General features: G+C 34.7%; 1 long non-coding RNA gene across 1 annotated transcript in view; it reads right to left on the bottom strand.

Annotated features, from left to right (window-relative positions):
• Positions 1-8367: 8367 nt before the first annotated feature.
• The window catches only part of LOC116565224, a 98508-nt gene continuing 84810 nt past the window's right edge, over positions 8368-22065 (bottom strand). Inside the window, exon 2 of the long non-coding RNA XR_004275336.1 lies at positions 8368-10453. This is a non-coding gene — a long non-coding RNA (uncharacterized LOC116565224). The remainder of the gene's footprint in view (positions 10454-22065) is intronic.

The following is a 22065-nucleotide window of genomic DNA, read 5'->3' as shown; positions in this document are numbered from 1 at the left end:
TACAGAACTCTTAATAAAACATACAAGTTATATACAATTTCTGTCTGTAAGAAAATATCCATTTATAAAATATACAAAAGAAAATTAGCCCTTATTATGTTAGTATTATAATATAATATAAATATTATAATATATAATATAATATCAATATTATAATATAAATTATAGTAGTATTATTGAACACTACTTTCTCATTTCCTAGATTTATTAGTACTTTTCAGGCTCATCAAAAATTACTTCTGGTTATATCTAAATTTGTGACTAACTCACAGAGAGAAAGGATAATAACCAAAATTGAGAAACGTAAAGTAATTTGATTCCAATTCTTCAGGTGTACTTAAGTAGAAGAACACTAAGAAATATTTAAATCAACTTAGCATCAAACAAAAAACTTCCTTCAGTTAATATTCGTGTGTTTAACAAATAGGTTCCTATATTTACACATTTCACATAGTAAGGTTCATAATATGCATGCCATGATATCAATTATCATATTTAGTATGCTTCATAATTTCTGTTTTAATATACATATTTATTAAAGTCTTGTTTCTTTTGTTTAAGGCAGCTCAGGAAGAGGATGTGATGGTTTTAGTTCTCTTTGCAAGTTAAATCTGTTTTAGGCAGGTTTTCTATTATTATTTAAAGGCCTATATTAGGTTGTCACATCTTATATTAAGCAAAGAATCCACTCATGTTTTATATTTAGGTAAAACAAGATTTCCACCATACCTAAAGAAAATGAGATGTACCACATCTTTGTATCTAAAAGATGTTTACAGTTTTTTGTATTTTGTTTTTTTTCGAGATAGAGTTTCACTCTTATTACCCAGGCTGGAGTGCAATGGCATGATCTCGGCTCACCACAACCTCTGCCTCCTTGGCACAAGCAATTCTCCTGCCTCAGCCTCCCAAGTAGCTGGGACTACAGCCTTGCGCCATGATGCCCAGCTAATTTTTGTATTTTTAGTAGATGTTTACAGTTTTAAGATAAAAAAAGGTCTTACTGCCAAACACCTTGGAACTGACCAGCTGTTTGTAATTTTAGTCAAGAAATGGTCTTGATTTTTCATGTTAAACTGAGTTTTATTTTAAGAAAAAGGATAACTGCTAAAGTCATTGAGACAATAAGGCATCATTCACCTGAGTATCATACTTACAAAATTGCCTAGAGAAATATCAATCATTTTCTCTGTATTCCAGTCTTCAATTATGTGCTTATCTCTAGGCCTCTTTATTGAGGAGGCCAACTGATTTACGCTCCATAAGAATAATAGCAAACATTATACTGAGTTCTCAATGTAAATCATTTTTATGTACACTTTATAACACCTATTCTTCATAATTACCCTCTAACATTGATACTATTGTTACTCATATTTTAGAGACAGAGAAGCTGAAGTTTTGAGAAATTAAGTGACATTGCAAGTCACACAGCCATCAGGTGGTACAGATGGCTCTAAAGCCAATATCTGCCTCAATCTCATCTTTTGATAACTGTGAGAATTGTGCCTTCAGTTTTATTCTCTCTTCCATATACCTTCAACCTCGCTCTCATTCCTGGTATTTTTTAAGCTTTGTATCTCTCTCATTAAAAACAAAAACAAAAACACACCCCAGCTTCATTTGTTGGCGTGTGTGTTCTTGGCATTTTTGTCAAAAATGACTTGGCTGTAAGTACTTAAGTTTACTTATGTGTTCTCTATTGGTTCTACTGGTGCATGTGTATTTTTATGGCAGTACCATGCTGCTTTGGTTACTATAGCTTTGTAGTATATTTTGATTTCTGATATGGTGACATATTGCTATGGTGACATACCAGACATCAAATATAAACAAAAAGCTCTTTTTTTTTTTTTTTTTTTTGCCTATGACTGCTTTGTCTATTCAGTCTCTTATGATTCCATATGAATTTTAGATTTTTTTTTCTATTTTAGTAAAGTATGTCATTGGTATTTTGATAGGGATTGCATTAAATGTGTACACCACTTTGGGTAGTATGGACACTGTAACAATATTAATTTTTCCAATCCATGACAATGGGATGCCTTTCCATTTATTTGTGTCTGCTTCAATTTCTTTCCTCAGTGTTTGATAGTTTCATTGTAGAGCTCTTCCATCTCCTTGGTTAAATTTATTTTTAGGTATTTTATTTTTTGTACTTTTTATAAGTGGTATGGCTTTCTTTATTTCTTTTTTAGATGCTTCGCTATTGACATATAAAAACACTACTAATTTTTGTATATTTATTTTTTATCTTGCCACTTTACTGAATTTCTTTATTAATTCTAACTTATTTTGGTGAAGTCATATATATAAGCATGTTATCTGAGGACAGAGACAATTTTACTTCCTCTTTGCAAATTTGGATAATGTTAGACAAACTGGATATTCACAAGCAGAAGAATGAGTCTAGACTCCTATCAATAATATTATAAAAATTGACTCAAAATAAATGAAAGATTTCAATGTAAAACCTGAAATTATAAAACTACTAGAAGAAAACATTAAAGAAATGTGCTATGACATTGGTCTGGGAAAGATTTTTCAGGCAAGTACTGAAAAGCCCAGAAACAAAATTAAAAAAAAATTAAAATCTTCTGCCCAACAAAATAAACAATCAACAACATTAAGAGAAAATCTATAAGATTGGAGAAAATATGTGCAAACTATGGATCTGACAAAAGGTTAATAACTAGACTATGTAAGAAACTTAAACAACTCAATAGAAAATAATCCAATCAAAGATGGTCAAAAATGTTTTAAATGGTCAAAAGATGTGACTAGACATCTCTCAAAAGAAGACATACAAAGGTCTACAGTAAATAAAGAAATGTTAAATATCACTAACCATTAGGGAGACGAAAATCAACCTCAAGGAAGCATCACCTCATCCCAGTAGAATGGCTACTCTTAAAAAGACAAAAGATAACAAATGCTGGCAAGAATGTGAAGATAGGGGAATTTATATACACAGTTGGTAGGAATGTAAATTAGTACAGAGGTAAAAAACATTATAGAGTTTGCTCGAAAAAAAATAAAAATAGAACTACCATATGATTCAGCAGTCCTACAACTGGGTATCTACCTGAAAGAAATGAAATCAGTATTTAGAAGAGATATCTACCTGCAGCCCCATGTTTATTACAGCACGGTTCATAGGAACTAAGATAGGGAATCAACCCAAGTGTCCATCAACAGATGAATGAATAAAGAAAATGTGGCAAATTTTTGCAAAGAATACTATTTATTTAAAAAAAAATAGAATGAAATCCTGTCATTAGCAGAAACCATAGATTGGCTTGGAGGATATTGTGTTAAGTGAAATTAGCCAGGCACAGAAAGACAAACAATGCATGCCATTGCCTATATGTGGAATCTAAAAGGCTGATCTCATAGATGTAGAGAATAGAAAAATAGTTATTAGAGGCTGAAGAAGGGATGGAAGGAAGATGTAAGGAAAGGCTGGTTAATGGATACCGAGTCACAGTGATAGAGGAGGAATAATTTCTAGGGTGCTATTACACAGAAGGGCGCCATAGCTATCAATATTCGATGGCATATTTCAAAAGGGCTGGAAGAGAGAAATTTGAATGCTCTCATCACAAAGCAACATTGAGTTTTTGAGATGACAGAAATACTAAATACCATAATTTGATCATTATGCAATGTATGAATGTCTTGAAATATCTCACTGTACTCAATAAATATGTACATGATGTGTCAATTAAAAAAAATTTATTAGGTAATTAAACCATTTTAAAAATACAACTAATAAAACAATCAACAACAAAAGAAAGCCCTCCTTACTTCTTTTGTCTCTTCTAGCTACTGTCAAATTCCATGCCTTTCCTTATCTAATCTGTTTCTGCTCTACCACTCTTCAATCCAGCACAATCTGGCTTCAGTTCCTTCACTTCACAAATCCCGCCCTTTCTAAATAGGGTAAACTTGTGACTTTAGTAGGGATCTATTTCAAAGATGAGTTCAGTTGTGATCTTAACTAATCTATCTTTTGCATCATTATCATCAGTTCTTTCTTGTTAAAACTCTGAAATTGTACTTTACTGGCTCTTGTTCTGCTCCAGTCTTTTCTTGGACAGCACACTTTGGGGCATCCTTTACTTTGTCTTTTCATTAGAGATCTATGCTCTCTAGAGTTCGATTTCTCTTGCAATTATTTATGCATGCATTAATTGTATGCAAATTACCTTTTGTTGGTAGTTCAATAGACTCAAGACCCCCAAAGTAAAACAAATAAATCTGCTCCTTTTCCTATATTCACCTCCATTTAGGGTATCATTCATTAAATCAAAATAGAAAATTATGCAGGAAATTTTCTTGTTTATTCTCTCCCTAGCTGTATTTCACTAACACCCTATATAAAATAATGTGTAAAGTTCTTCTGATTGCTGCCTCAATATATTCATATCCTTGTTTATATCTAATCCCTCCTTCTATCCTCAATTCACTTGATAGTTATTTCTTTTATTTTATTTATTTATTGTTCACTTTATATTTATTTTCTGAAACTCCAAAATGATTTAGTCCATAGCACTCATGCTCATGCCCCTTGCACCTTAAATACCTTGCAATTCCACCTCTTTACCTGCATAACACACCCCAGGTCCACTCCATGTAGGTACTGCTCTCTCTGCAATTTACTGCATGAATCCAGGGCCTCTTTTCAGTTCTCTCTTGACATTCTATGCATATCTATAGCCTTCAGGTTATTTTTTTTTAATAGAAGTAAAATGCAGTGGTTAAATGCATTGCCTCTGTATGCAGCTTTACCATTTACCAGCAGACAGGTTTCTTAACTCCTCTCAACCTTACTTAACCTCTGTTCTCACATCCACAAAACGGAAGACCACGGTAGTGCATAAGTAATAGAGTAGTTATGAGTGGAAAGTAAAGTGTTTTGAGCAAGCCTGCATTATAGAAACCACTTTACAATATGGCTGTTATTGTTTATAAATATTTTCCCTCTGGACATCCAATAGACACTAAGTTGCTTGAGAAGGGGGTTCACCTCAGGATCAATAACACTGCACACCACCAAGCACAGGGCAAGGGTCTCTTTGAAGTTAAATTGTCTGAATAAGGTTATGTGACTCAGTATTCTAAACAAATGACAAATTTCCCGGGTTTTACTCCCTAATTTAAACTTAAGAGGAAGTAGGCAAGTAAGATGATAATCAATGAGGAATCTGGCTCTAGACCAAAACCCTATGTGTGATTTTTCAGACGTCACCACAGGCAATTACAGACCACCTGGCAAGCTCCAGAGGAAAGAGCTGCCCTCTCCACAACAGATGGGGTGTGCAGCCAGCGCACTGCCATCTCTGCAGGGAGTTGCAGTCAAGGACGAGGCTACCATGGCCAGCCACACTCTTATGCATGTCTACACTCCTAGATCAAATGCCCTAATTCAGATCTTCTTTATCTAGTATTTTCAGCAGAGGTCTTCTTCAGTTGCCTCTGCTAAGACCTTCTTATTAGGGGAGCAGGGAAATATGACCCCAGTTTTCTCATTCTGACTCAGTGTTCAGTACTTTTCCACTCTTAGTCCTATCTTATCCCCTTACTCCTAGCTGCTGGTCCATAAAACAACGGAATTCTTTTTTCAGGACTCCCAAGGTGTAAGATGATCATCACATCTGTGTGCATTCAACTGACCCTCAAACGGTGCCATGGTCCAAACTCTTCCATGAGGTCTCTTTCTCCAGTTTAGTTTCCTGTTTACATCATCGCAGTGAGTGATTAATTGACTATTACTTTATTTGGGGTTCTTCTGTTAATGGACTACTCAGAGAGCAGGCAGCTCAGCTCTCTCCAGCTCTAATAAACTCCTAACAAGGAAGGAAGACATGAAAAATGGAAAGAGATTGCAAAGAAAAAATATCTGGGAAAACAGTATTTTGCTGCCCTCACTTCACAGGATGGAATAACCTTTTGAATGGCTCAATGATCTAGAACCAACATACTTTTAGAAGATATCTTAAAAATCCTCTAATACAATTTATTCAGACATTTAGAAGTGAATATATTGTGGACCTGGAAGACTATGTGATCTGAGGGTACAATTAGGTGTTGAGACAAGGCCATTTGAATCCTAGTCGAAAAATGTAACTTTCATAGAGTTATATGTTATGTAGGGTTAAGTCTAAAAATATATCAAGTTCCAGAATATTCTGTTTCTTTATTCCCTTTTTGAAGTTAGTGTCTATGATATCACTTAATCATATATCATGATGAATTAAATTAGAACAATCTAATAGCAGATGTAAAAATCTATGTATTTTGGTAACACAAAAATCAAATATCAATGTCTTCCAGTTGCTACATGAACTTGTTTCAGAATGAAGGCTAAAGATTTTTAAATGTATATCTTCTATCTGAAATTGGGTAGATTTAGATGGTGAAAAGTACACATATTGGCCAATAGAATTTAGTACTTTGTTTTAAATCAGTTTTTGTTGTTGTTGCTGCTGTTGTTGTTTCCTTTTTGACCTGGAGTCTCACTCTGTTGCCCAGGCAGGAGTGCAATGGAATGATCTCAGCTCACTGCAACTTCTGTCTCCTGGGTTTGAGAGATTCTTTTGCTTCAGCCTTCCAAGTAGCTGGGATTATAGGCACACGCCATCACCCCTGGCTAATTTTTCTATTTTTTAGTAGAGATGGGGTTTTGCCATGTTGGCTAGGCTGGTCCCGAACTCCTGACCTCGAGTGATCTGCCCCCCTTTTCCTCCCAAAGTGCTGGGATTACAGGCATGAGCCACTGCACCCCGCTTAATTCAGTTTTAATTGAAGACTTCTAAGAATGAGAGTACACAAATTAGGGAGAAGATGGCATGTTCTCCAATTGTATGTATTCCTCAATGAGAAGCAGCGATAATACACACCTTTTCAAAAGAATGGTGATCAGTCAGAAGTGCTCATGAGTGTGTGAGGTAGGGTACTACATGATTATTCTGATTTTACAACAAAGAAAACTGTATGAAGCCAAGAAGTGACATGAGTCTTCCAATGCCTAGTATAGCACTTTCTACCACGGTGTATTCAGTGGTTATTCCACAAGCCTGATTTCAGAGTCTAAAATAAAGTTGAAATAAAGGACAGGAAATCAAGAAATTCATCTTCAAGAACAGATAGCCACTGAGACTCATCTTTGTGTCTTAAACTTTTCATTGTTACTTTCCCATTTCTACTGCTTAATATTTATCAGTTTCCCCTAGCTATATACACCAAACGTTCATACTTCGACTTTTTTTTAAGAAAGAAAGACAAATACTGCTGGCATGAAGCTAAAACTCATGCCTTAATAAATGAAACACATTTTGCAGATCTGCCAAATAAATCTCCTCTCTAATTGTGTGCCTTCTATAATAACAGCCAAATTAAAAAAAAAAAAATCTCAGTGTAAATATCTCTAGGTATGAATAAGACCATTAACCTCCTTTAGACTTTAGGTAGGATGAAAGATCTCAGCAAGAATTACAAAGAACATTTTAGCTATTTTTATCCTTCATTGTGTTGTTTATTTAAACAAAGATTCTTTCTAAGTTTGAAAATTATGTAAAATTTCTTTTTAAAAAGTATTATCATCATGCATATGGAACACTATAATGTCTTTTAACTTTAGACACAAAAATAACAGTTACTGATCTAAAAATAATTATTTATCTCCTAATAGGCTATTCATTTATTCACTAAGTTTAGGCATTTAAAATGGTTAATCCTAAGATTAAGATTTTTTTCTTTAGAAAAACCACCTAAAATATTCTACAAATTATCTGCCAAGAAGAGCAAATTGGAATTTACAAAAAGCTAACCTCAAAGAAATGTTAAATTCCTTTACTCAAATGGGGAAAGAAAATTTAAAAAGCCTGCTTTGACTGAGCAAACAATATAATGAAATATCTTATATATTAACACCACTAGAGGGCTTGATACATTTTGCTTACTAAAAGCATTTCTTACACCAGGTTATGTTTTGTTATAAACAAAGATCTATATGCTCGTAATTCTAATCATGGTTACTTTTTAAAAAGACACACATAAGGCCAGGCGCGGTGGCTCACGCCTGTAATCCCAGCACTTTGGGAGGCCAAGGCGGGTGGATCACGAGGTCAAGAGATCGAGACCATCCTGGTCAACATGGTGAAACCCCGTCTCTACTAAAACTACAAAAAATCAGCTGGGCATGGTGGCGCGTGCCTGTAATCCCAGCTACTCAGGAGGCTGAGGCAGGTGAATCGCCTGAACCCAGGAGGCAGAGGTTGCGGTGAGCCAAGATCGCACCATTGCACTCCAGCCTGGGTAACAAGAGCGAAACTCCGTCTCAAACAAAAAATAATAAAAAAAAAAAAAAAGACACACATATACGTACATAGATATGAAAATGTTCCCTTGAATGATTATATCAAAGGGAACTTGTATAAAGTGAACATTGTTTAAGCAAGTTAAATGAACTGGATGGTTTCAAATACCACATAGTCTTAAATTTCACTGAAAAGTATTTCTGCAAATCAGTATTTGACACCATGGTTCTGATAAATGGCTTAATCCCTGTTAGAAGAAAATTAAGTTTTAAGTAACACAAAAATCATTTGTTTCAAATTACCAATGATATTAATTAAAAATAATTTCACTTCATTCAAAATCATCTCTATTTTATAGGAATATTTACCTCCATGAATATTTCTCTATAAATCTAACCTGGAGAAATTACTTTGAAAAAGACATATTGCATATTATTGTCTCTCAATTTCTTTTTAAGTAGGGCAAGTCACACACTTAGTAGGTTTGATTTTTGTCTTGAGTGCTAACTTGGCTTTAAATCAATTTCATTATTTAGCCATATTGCGAAAACATATTTTTATGGGACTATGAAAGAGGAAAAATTATGACTCAGCTAAAACAAAGACATCTTACAACTTTTTCAGAAAACGTTATTTGTCCATTCAAAACATAAATTACATATACCACCTGTTTTAGATGTAGGTAAAATATTACTACAAATAAAATTTTCAAAATTTGAAGTGGAAAGTGTAAGTTATTGCTACATTCTATGAAATAAAATAACTCCAGTTTTATGAATACAAAACAAAATATTAATTGTTTCCTTCACAGAGAGTTTTCCAAATTATGTATTCAGTTTTGGGGGAAAAATGTTATAGGATATTTAAAAAAGAGCTTTCGGTATGTAAGTAATTCTTCTGGTTAATAAGTCCAGGTTAGTAAAATAATAAATAAGTTCATAAGTCAAAATATAATACATATTTGATATTTGAATATATGTATATATATTTATATTTTAACGTATTACTAGGGTGACAGTCAACATATGTAGCCATCTGTACCGCACAGGTATGACCAAGCTGAATGCCTTACTGGTGGGTTCTGGTTGACTATCAACTAAGATGTCTACATATGATTTCAAAATCTAAAGATACTCCAGTGGTGGTTTTGCTATTAAATACCTTCTCTGTCTGAATTTTCCCCTGAGATTGTATGTTTCCTTGTCATTCACAGTATCAAAGACATTGTAATCTAAGAGATACAATAGGCCATCTTTAGTCTAACAGTGAAATGGCTATCAAATTCAACCTCTTCACCAAGGGTAATAGCACTTACCTCTGAATTACATTAGAGTGCTGCGGAATGTTAAATGAGAAGCCTCTTTCTTCGTTTGTATGATGAGACGAAGTTTCAGGTCAGTTTACAAGAGTTTTTTTCTCTTTATGAATGCAATGGTTTTGTATGATAAAATGATAGATGCCATGAGTACAGAGTACTTGATAACTTCATTAGATACAGATTGAACATTCTATTAATTGAAGTTGGTGCTGTAATTGCTGGTATTTCTACACATTCCAAAACATCACGAAAATGTAAATAGCCTGGCTTGCAAAAGCATCTCATTCTTTTATTTTCAAATCCCATAACTCATATCACATTTCTTACTCATAGTAAGATTATGATTCTTCTTAGCACAGCTTTACAACTATTTTAATTCCTCATCAGAAAACTGTCACACTCCTAAGTATATTCTAGCAAAGATCACTTTGGCATCATAAATAATTATCATTTAATCTTTTGCTTTTGTTTATATATCAAATATTTACTCAATAATTAGGTGATTCTATAATAGGAATAATTTTCCTTTTCCATGTTGCTATTCTTGTCACTTAGTATTTTGGGAGTTTGTAGTGTTCTGTCCATTATTGCTACTATATTACATCTATTATTCTTAAATTCTGTGAAAGTGTACAACATATGTTATCCATAAACAAAAAAAATACACATTCTAAGTTCGTTAGAAAATACTTACAGTGATACACGTCTATCAGCTGTCCTAATGCTTCATCCAGAATAAAAATCACATAAGAAGAGTATCCAGAGGTTATTTTTAATCCCCTTTCTCTAGTTTACATGATCACTGCATTCAAGTCTGAAAAATAAAAATTGTACACATCTTATTATCAAATAAAATGGTCCACTTCTATGTAATTTGTAAAACAACAAGAAAATGCATGGCATTTCACAGAATACAATAAGTTTCTGAATACTGAGTGAATACATCATTAAGAATTTTAAAAATCCCATTTATATATGTAGGAAAACAAAATTATATTAAAATATATATTAAGCCAGGTGAAATATCACCTCTTTTACTCCCCAAATAAGGTGGTAAATGAATCTCCACACACTCAGAGTGCTCTTAATCACATTTATTCTTGTAAGTATATTTGGAATAATAAGGATGACAGAAAAAAAATACATATATATATATATTTTTTTTTTCACCAGTTAAGTGACTTTTATAAACCAACCCTGAATATTTGGATGAGGGAATAAATTAAATTTTAGTATACAGTCAGCGGTAGAAATGTCCATTTAGCCTTCCAAATCCAATGTTATGTATGTCATATTATGTTTTAAAAACAGAGCATATATCTAAGTATAGTCAAAGATTGCTTTAAAAATTATTAAAAGAAAATGTTAATTTTTTAATGAGTTGATCCTGGAGAAGACAAACATCTGAAGGTATCTTTAAATTTGGTGACCTCCCATCTGCAAAGGGAAGGGAAGAATGTGCCTTCTTTTTGCCTCTAATTTAACTATCATTTCAAATCAAACCAATGGCATTAATGGAAAGAACTTCCAGTGGAGTTGGTTTTTATGACTCCAGTGTTTTAATAAGAATCTGTTTAACATCTTCTAATAAAATCTACAAAGTTTTAAGATGCAATTGCTTTATTAAAAAACAGAAACAAAACTATTTTGAGTAAAAATGCTGTAATACTCTTACTTCTACCCCAAAGTCAGAATTTAGTGGATTCATTTCATGTGAGCCCCGAAGATTGTCACAGAGAATAATAGTAGCCGAAGTTACCCAATGTAACCTTTGTAATCTCACTCACTGTGAGAGGAGGATGCAGAAAGAATAAATAACTTGATAAAAAACCTGCCTCTACAAAACAAAATCTCTGCCTCTCAGTGCAATTATTAAATGTCAGTCAGCAGTAGCATTGAAGGTGTATAACCCACTTCTTTTCTGATTGGTTGCATGCCCATTTTAATTTTTAATATCACCCTTACCTCTGGCTCATGACTTTTTTTTTCCTTCTTGATCATTTAATTGTTAGTTCTTGCTGTTCAAGAATTTCAAAAGATAATTATATATTGATAATAGTTGTACGTGAAAATTTCAAAGCAAAGAGCTGATCACAGTTTCAATTTTGTAATTTCCTCACTTGTAAACAATTTTCTTTTCTGTTTGTTCAATTTTTTCTCTTCAAAACTTAATAATATATGTAAGTTCTCTTTTGTCTCCCTTTTAAATCTCTCATATTATTTCTAATGACTTCTATATTTGATCTTTTGATATTTTCCACAGCTGCTACTCTACTTAGGCTTTTACACAAGTAATTGATAAGAGGGTTAACGGAAGGGAATCATTGTTGTTTGCCTGTAGGTGTACATTGCCAATCTTTGCTCCCTATTTGATTCTTTCAAGAAATTATTTTTAAATGACTTGACCTGATGGGCCAATAGTTAGCCTGGCTTGTTATTTAGTTTTAGTACTTTTTATTTATGAAGTAATATATGTAGCTATAGCTTAATGGTACCCAGTGATGTTTTTCTGTGTCATATTTGCTAAAGTTAATATCCATACTATATTAAGAAATCTGTAATTTGGGGAGAAATAGATTTTTTATAGATTTTCAAATTCAAAATCTGTATACCATAATCCAGGAAATCCACAACTAAGAAGGAGGTCAGCGCATATTTGCAAGCTGTTGATATTCGGTCATAGTATATTAGCTCTTATAACATTTTCAACGGTATTTAAAAATCTCAGAATAGTCAACTAAAACAGTTACATGTTGGCTTCATTATATTTTGGTAAGCATGTCTGGGAAGCAAGCCACCACCAAAAGCACAAGTAATGGTCAGAAAGGAACACTGCATTCTAACTTTCAGTTTGAGATTCAACACACAGAGAATCTTGTCCGTTTCCCCTTAGCATCCTACTCACTCCTCATCAGAAATCCTTGCTCCTTTGAAAAGTGTTACCTCCCTCTCACACACTTAAAACCATAACAGGAACAGCTAAATATCTGGCTAAAACAGAAAATAATTTGCATGATCATGATACCAATAACAACAAAGTAACAGGAAGATCTATGAATGGTGACTCTATGTCAGGTTGACATTTTATGTGGATGTTTTTCATTTGTATATGAAATAAGTACTGTGATTATCATCTTCATATTGCATACCAGTAAAGTGAAAAGCTAAGGAATTTTCTCAAGGTCATACATCTAGCTAGCAAGGAGTCAAACCTGTTTCGTGACAAGGTTGATCCCATGTTCTTTCCATGAAATCATGTCATTTTGTGATAGGAAATGAAAAGTTTTAAAATAAAACAAGTAATTAATGTCACAATGTATAATACATTACTGGCAATACTTCAATTTAAAACGTTATAATGAACACATACGTGACTGTTTCAATGATAAGAAAAAATGCTAAATGAATGTAAGAATTGAATCTTCTGAAGAATGATATTCATATTAAATTACATAAAAAGGATATGAATGTCAACATGCTAAAATGTTGAATTTCATAGTTAAGACACTGTAAATGTATTTGGAAATAAAAATAAAATATTTAGGTTTCCTTCAGAAATATAAGTATAGTTCAACTATAGCCTGCATTTTTTAAGTATCAAGAAACATAAATAATTATATATATATATATATATATATATATATATATATACCTGATTTTCCAAGAGTAAACACTAAGGAAAATTTAAAACAAAACGTAAAACACGTAAGCATGTCTATACATTTAGCCATTTAAGTCAATACAATATTTAAGTAATAAGGGCCAATCAAATCCTGTATCATTTACATTAAAATCAATAAAAAATTGAGACTCCAATCACAGCCCTACGAACCCATATCAAATAAGTTCATGTTTATGACAGGAAATGTTTGAAGGCTAACAGAATTATTCTTTCAAAATAAACCAGATATGAAAAGAAAGTATAGAGTCTGGTGTAGACAGAATTAAAAAAAATTAAATTACAACTTCATCCTATATGCATTGTTTTCACATCAGTGGTTCACATTAAAAAAAAAAAAACTATGTAAAACATATTTTAAATAACAATTAATGACAATTTTCATAAGGAAAGTTTCTTTTTTCGCTCTTTGCTATAGTTGCTTGTCTGTACGTTTGCTTTGTAATTCCATGCTAGTTCTTTCCATTACTAAAGAAACTGTTGGCTTTCACAAAACCCAGTATGCCAGGTGATGTAGATATTTGCTGATAAACTTCAGGAGAAACATAAAAATATATATCTCCCTGATTTGCAGGGTCAAATCAAGCCAGTAGGCTAAGAAATTGAAAGAATGAACAAATTATAACCTCAAGAAGTATGTCATTTCCTCATTAAAATCTCTTTAAAGGTAAGTGTAATTCATGAGAATTTTTTTTTAAAGATCGTCTAGGATGAATGATAGTTCTAATATCTAAGATTACATCATATCTTTTTTAGGTCAGCAATTGATAAAACCTTTGTAAATGGAAAAACTAAAACGACATTTATTGTTGAATAATACAAACAAGGACAAAGAATTTGTCTTCAAAGGATCAGCCTAGAAGGGCAAAGCACCTACAAGAATTAGGGGGTAAGGCCAAATGTACATTGGTCTAAAATGATAAAGCTGTCAAAATGTGGAACTGGTAGGAGGTAAATTATCCTCAAAGAAAGCAATTCCTTTCGTTAGAATACTAATTGTTTTTAAAAGTTACCTAAACTTTACTGGCTAATCATCATTTTAAATTGTACAGATAACACCACTATTAAACTTTGAATTTCATTAGCTCTTTTTTAAAGGTATGGATCCCTGTTGCAAATTTTCCCAACAAATTAATGGAAATATTAATTTTCTTCCATTTTATAATGTAAACATTTTATGTTGTGAAAAATTTGTTTTAATTAATCCATGTTTCTGAAATCATGGGAAAGTTATAAAAATAAAATGACATTTATGAAAACATTTATATTTCCAGCCCTTTAAAGTACAAGAAGAACTTTGTCAGGCAAGTATTTATACAAAGATATAAAAGGCAGACGGTATATATTTAAAGATTTTGCAATCACATTGAGGAAGAGATGGGGAGCTATACATACAAAAGAAAAGGTCGAGTTTTCTCTTAAACCAAGTGAAACCAGGTCTTGTACCTCCACGCAACAGTCATAAAACACCTGGCAATGTTAAAGTATTTTCTGCACTTTTCAATGAGTTGTCAATTATGAATCCTCATTGTATGCAAATAGTGGCAGCATCTGACCTATTGAATCAGTGGCTTCTGAATCCATCCTAAAATGGTTTCTTTACTTGCCACCTCCTTCCCACCACTCTTTCAGCCTTCTTTGTCTGGTTCTTCCTCATTTCCAGATTTAAGGCCTTAATCAGAGTGACTAAGAGCTCACTTTTCAACTTACTCTGTTCCCTTTTTCACCCTCATGTTTATATCTGCATCATCTAATGTGCTAAAGCTCACCACATGTGGTTATCTAAATCTAAATTTAAAAGAATTCAAATTGAATTACTTTATAATATATGCTCACTCAGGCCCAAACCTTGTTTACTCTTGTCTGTCTTTTATCTTCCATATCCAAATAATTTGCAATTCATGTGGACTCCACATTCGAAATATTTCCATCAAGAAGGTATAGTGGTTTTCTTTAGGCTGGGTGCAGTGGTTCATGCCTATAATCCCAGCATTTTGAGAGGCCTACAAGGACAAATCTCCTGAGCTCAGAGGCTCAAGACCAGCCTGAGCAACAGGATGAAACCCCCTCTCTACAAAAATGCAAAAATTAGCTGGACATGGCAATGCGTGTCTGTGGTCCCGGCTACTTGGGAGCCTGAAGTGGGAGAACTGCATGAGCCCGGGAGGTGGAGGTTGCAGTTAGCTGAGACTGCACCAATGTACTCCATCCTGGACAGCAGAGAGAAACCCTGTCTCAGAAAAAAAAAGAGAGAGAGAGAGAGAGAATGTGCAGTGTTTTTCAAAAGAAGACAATGAAAAAGCAAGTCAGGAAGAAAAAGAAAATCTAAGAATATAGACAGATCAAAGTCTGGAAGGAAATTTGTCACTATCTATAAAAATTACATTTACATTTACATTTTGACTCAGCAACCCCTGGGGTTACATCTTTTGGTGAGCCAGCCAGGAGAATGTTGGACTTCAGATCAGCTAGTGACATCAGATCCCTTTGCCTTGCTAATCTGTGCTTTCGCTTCTTTTAAATTTGTTAAGGAGGTAAAGACCGGGTTCCTGCTGTCCATCTGAAAGCAGTGGTGGCAGTGGCTGGGCCTGGGCTCCTGGAGTAGCAGCTGCCTATAGAAGCCATGCTCCCCCATTTCAAAAGCAAGGCCACAGGTCTAAAGACACAGGTTTCAGGCTTTCTGGGAACAGACTCTCCAAACCCAGGCTCTTAGGAACTGGGATCATTGGTCAGCCCTGAGCCAACTTCCCTTTCTTGCTGTTCTTTCTTTCTCTGGGTCAAGCTGAGGACCAGCCAGAGGAAAGAGCATGATCCTGAACTCCTGGTTCAGTCTGGTGGTTGGGCCCCTCTTAGACCTCCCAAGAAAAAGCCACCTATGCAAGCCACACCCAGCCTTTCTGATCCCAATCTCCTGGGTCCAGATTTCCATGAGGCACAATTCCTCCTGGCTCTTTCCTCTAAGATATTTCCTACACTTGAGTCTTTTAGGGTGGCAGTCCAGGGACCCTTGCCCATGATGCCTCTGGTTTATGCCTATGAGAACCTCCTACAATGCACAGGGCCAGTTCTCTTAGTCTGCAGTTTTAGGTTATGTCCTAACAGAGCCAGAGTCTATCAGTAAGTACTGGGGGCTATAGGACATTGTGGTTTCTGTCACCCGCAATTTCCCAATCCAACTGAGTGATGCCAAAATCCAACGATGTATAATTTGTCTTTCCTAGGATTGGCTTTCCGTACAGCAGAACTTCTCCATCTAAAATACCATAGTCAGAACTGGTCCAAGGATCAAATAGTTAATTACAAGCCCCACAATGCTAGGGTATATTCCTATAATGGAGAGGGGTAGGGTAAGGGAGAAGCCTGGGTCCCAAGGGCATCGTTCCAGCCTCGGCCATGCGGCCAGCCCTTACCTTCTTTAAGATTGTTGTGCTTAGAGGTCCCTCTCAAGGAGTTTATTCTCCTGGGGCAGTTTCATAGTCAGGCCTATGTTAATTGAACTCTTGCTAGGGAATATGGGCACCCATCGTCCAAGCCTCACAGGCCTAGTTCTTTAAGGATGCCCTGGTACAGGGCCAGTAAGCCAGGCAGTTCCCATGTCCTTAAGGTGAACATAAGGACATTAGACAATGAGCGTGTGCCCATGACTCCAGTAAGCATGATTAAATCCGGCACATGGGGGGGCCCAGAAGATGATCATGCATCTGGGGCGAAAGGAAACTACAAGGTACTATAACTGGGGGATGCCCCAGGGCTAGCAGTCGCAAGAAAGAACCAGGATGTGGACAACCCTGTGTTTGACTTCAGATGGCTGCTACTCTTCCCAAGGCAAAATCATCCTTAAAGTGTATCCTGGATAACTGGGACCAATTTGATCCATGATCTTTGAAGAGCCTCAGTTTTCTCTGCCAAACAGCTTGGCTGCAATACCCTCTGCTGAGTGGAGAAACCTGGCCTCCTAAGGGAAGTATAAATTATAACACCCTTCTACAATTAGATCTGTTCTGTAAGAGGGAAGGTAAATGGATTGAGGTCCTCTTTGTGCAAGTTTTCTTTTCTCTAAGGGATAATCCTCCTCTATATAAGGCTTGTAACCTATGACCTACTGGCCCTGCCTCAGGACAACCTCCATATTTAGGACTCCCTTTGGCTCCTCTCTCCACTGATGCTGACCAGGTCTCCCCAGCTCCTATAACCCAGGAGGAGTCAGGGAAGGCTAAAACGGCCTAGGCACCTCAGGCTACTAGGATGCCTGACTCTGCCCCCTATGGGCAGTAGGAGGAGAATTTGGCCCAATCAAAGTACATACTCCCTTTTCACTTTCTGACTTAAAGCAAATCAAGGCGAACTGAGGAAAATTTTCAGATGACCTGGACAAGTACACAGATGTTCCACAGGGCCTGGGGCAGTCCTGCAAATTAGATTAGGAACATATCATGTTATTGCTTAGTCAGACCCTAACCAGCAATGACAGACAGGCTGCTCTAGCAGTGGCTCAAGAGTTTGGGAACACCTGATACCTTAGTCAAGTACATGACCAAATGATGTCAAAGGAGAAGGATAGATTCCCTACGCGTAGACAAGCAGTTCCTAGCATGGACTCTCCATGGGATCCTGAGTCAGAACAGCGGGAATGGAGTCACAGGCACCTATTGACCTACATACTTGAGGGATTAAGGCGAACTAGGAAAAAGCCCATGAACTATGCAATGTTATCCACCATAACTCAGGGAAAGGAAGAAAACCCAACAGCCTTCCTTGAGTGGTTATGAGAGTTCTTAAGAAAGTATACCCCCTGTCACCAGACTCCATTGAAGGTCAGCTAATACTAAAAGGAAAATTTATTATGCAATCAGCAGCAGACGTTAAAAGGAAGCTCCAGGGCCAGAACAAAGTCTAGAATCATTACTAAATATAGCAACCTCACTATCTCCAAAGTGATAATGGCCCTGCCTTCAAAGCTGCAGTAACCCAGGACTTTCCAAGGCTTGAATACAGTATCATCTCCACTGTGCTTGGAGGACTCAGTCCTCAGGGAAAGTGGGAAAGATGTATGAAATTCTTAAGAGACACTTAAAGAAACTGGGACAGGAAACCCACCTCCCGTGGCCTTCTCTATTACCAATAGCACTCTTAAGGGCTCGAAACTCTACTCAGAAAGTAGGACTCAGCCCCTATGAGATGCTTTATGGACGTCCCTTTCTTACTAATGATCTTGTATTAGGCAAGGAAACAGCAAATTTAATAAAAGATAAAACGTCCTTGGCTAACTACCAACAGGCTCTTAGCACCTTACCTGAACTGCAACCTCTGCCTCTGGGGTTCAAGTGATTGAAGAAAGCACAGTAAAGAAAAATGTGTATGCAATTAAAACATTTATCTATACGTGTTTGTACTGTATTATTTATAGTATATATAATATATATGAGATTTAGACATACACATATTTCCAGAATCTTTTCACTTTTCATCATTCCTAAAACTATCACCCAAACATAAGCCACCATTTTCTTTGGCCTGAATAACTATAATAGTTTTTTTAAAGACATTAGAGGCTGCTTTCATTCTTGTCTCTAGGTCCATTCTTAAGACACAGTGACCCTTAAGAGTAGGCTGGATCAAGACAAGCTTCTGCAAAATCCATCTGATGGCTTCCAATCCCCTTCCTATAGCTTTGTAGACCTCACTTTATCTGCTCACTACTCTCCCTCTCATGAACTCTGTTTTCTTAATGTACTTGGACTATAGCAACCATGTTCCTGCCTCAGGCCCTTCACGCTTGTGTCTTGTTTTCTACAGTCTGTCCTACGCCCATCATCATGTCTTTCTCGCTCACTTTCCTTTAGTCTTTGGTCAAATATTCTTCTATCTCTGTGGCTTCATCACACTACAGAAATATGATCTTTCTCTCTCACCTATATCACCTTGATTTATAGTCGGATTAAAGGAATTCCCTCCTATCTTACCCTAATTTATACTTTGATTACTTTCCAGGCATATTCTCTTATATATCATAGACAATCATACTAATATTCTTCCTTTAAAAATGCAACCACTCTATTTCATAATGTACCTTTTTATACTACTCAATAAAGCAGGGTCATAATTTCAAGTTAATAAATTTTGAAAAATATAATTCATTTCAATAACATTATGATTGTGTTTTGCATGTATATTCCAACAAATCGTAATAGTAAGTTTTTTCTGATATAGGCATATTAAAAACAGCACTTCAATGAACATCCTGCTTTATGTATCTTTGAACACTGGTCCAATATTTTACTAATTTCAAATCCAAATACTAGAATTGTTTTTATAGGTGATATGCGCATTTTCGATTCGGATCAAGTATTATAAAATTAAACCTTTTTAGACAGTAAAAACAACTTTAACTTTTAAATCATTATTAATGATGATTTTTAAAAGTTTGACATTCTTGAGATTGAAGATTTTAGTTGATACAGTCTTTTTTTTAAGTTTATTGCTCAATACCCTATTCTTCTACTAATTTTTCTAATGAGCTGTTGAATATTTTTCATTGCATCACATAAGCTGTTTGCACATTTAGGTCTATTAACATGTTTTTCTGCTGTCACACATATGCTGAGATATACATATATCTATATATACATATTTACATAAATATGTCTAAACACATGTAATTTTATTTACCTTTCAAATATATTTATGAAATGTACTACTTTGCCATTCATAAGTTTCCATTCTAATTAGTCAATCCATTGTTTTAATTTTAAGCTTAAAATTTCTGAATTTTGCTATAAGCACTGTTTTTTACTAGATATTTACCTACATTTTTTTCACTGCATATGTATGTGCTCTGGTTTATAAATAATATAAACATAGCATGCACTTCACACTCAGGTTCTCTGGAATTAAGTTGGTATTTGGAGATTCAACATTGTGCACTTCATTTCCCAGACTGTTTCCCCCAGTGAATATACAATTGACTTTAAAGATATACTGAATATAGACTAGAACCAGTTTCTTAGCTTTCTGGGCTTTTGTTGTTGTTGTTGTTGTTGTTACTAATTTGCCTCTCTATTCCCTTAAGATTTTTCCTTACTGTTCCTAAATGCTTACTTTTCCAGGCCAGCAGTTCTTAGTGGTATGTAGATACAGAGACTAATATAATCACTTGCAAAGTTAAGAGAAGCTTCTGGAAATTATACATGCTCCTTAGAATTTCTGATATCCTTTTTAGGAACAATTTTTTGAAGTAAGTTTAAAGTTAATGATCTCCAGAGTCCTATTACTTCTTTTTTGAGTAAATTACAAAGTTTAACAACATGATGCAGATTTAAAATCTATTAATAAGGAAGTGTTCAATGTTTTTCTATAATGTTGAAAATATTATTTCCATTCATAAAAGTATTCCATATTTATTGCACATAGATGAAGTTTTCTCTGCTCTTTAAAAAGGTCATGTTATCAGGTAATTAATCAAGTTTCTTTTTCTCTCCTTTTTTTCTTTTCAGACAGGTTCTTGCTCTGTCACCTGGGCTGGAGTGCAGTGGTGCAATCATGGTCCACTGCAGCCTTGACCTCCTGGGCTCAAGTGATTCTCCCACTTCAGCCTCCAAAAGTACTAGTACTACAGGTGTGAGCCATCGTGCCCAGACTTTGTCACTTCATTAATTTTAAATCTTAATTATTGATTTTTGTTCTTGAATTCTGTTGAACTATTTTATTGTATTACATTTATCAAATACATTTATTCTTGTTGTTGATGATGATACCAGGGTTAAATATGGAATGCAACAACTTTATAAGTTAAAAACACTTACCTAAATACTGGGGATACTAGAATACACAGGGGGAAAATAACAAACATACATCTTATGTTTGGAATGTGTAAAGTTATTTAATTATATAAATATAGAAAATGAAGCTCAACAAATTTTTAGTTGTTGGTAGGGACAAGCACAGATACTGTGATTTTCAACCAGGTTTTTTCACCATAGAGCAATATGCCAAGGAGTGTGGCATGCATAATTGTTTATGTTTATCAAAGTGTGACATAGACCTAATGTCTGGAGAAGCACTCATTTAAAGCAAAGCATTTCTTTTCTCTGTATTTAGACCTTTTCCATAACCATGTATCTATGTGTAAACATATATTTATACATACATATAAAGCATTCCAGAAATTGCAGGAATAAATTATGCTATTCTCTCAAAGTTTCTGTCTCCTAAAAATTCTTATGTTAAAGCCTAATCACTAGTGTGATAGGATTAGAAGGTGGAGCCTTTGGTAAGTGATTACATTGTGAAAGTGCAGCCTCATGAACGGAGTTAATGCCTTTATAAAAGAGGATCCAGAGGCCTTGCCCCTGCATGGGAACACACAGCCAGAAGATGCCATTTAACAATCAGGAAACACGGTCTAACAAGGAACAGAATCAACTGGTGCATTGATCTTGAAGTTCTCAGCCTCCAAAACTGTGAGAAATAAATTTCTATTGTCTAGAAGCTACCCAGGCTATGGCACTTTGTTCCAACAGCTGCTATAACATTTTTTAAGTTTCCACAAACATAATTTTATATATATATATATATATATAAAATTTTATATATATATAATTATATATATGTGCCTGATATATATGTCTTATATATAATTATATACAAAATCAGGCATATGTACATATATATATAATTATGTTTGTGGAAACTTAAAAATGTTATAGTTACATATATAATTATATATAAAATCATATTTTATATAATAT

This window comes from Sapajus apella, unplaced genomic scaffold, assembly GCF_009761245.1.
Source record: "Sapajus apella isolate SASKATOON/1434 unplaced genomic scaffold, GSC_monkey_1.0 scaffold39, whole genome shotgun sequence".
NCBI classification, from domain to species: domain Eukaryota; kingdom Metazoa; phylum Chordata; class Mammalia; order Primates; family Cebidae; genus Sapajus; species Sapajus apella.
The sequence above is the reverse complement of the archived record's forward strand: the minus strand, read 5'-3'. Positions and strand labels throughout refer to the sequence as shown.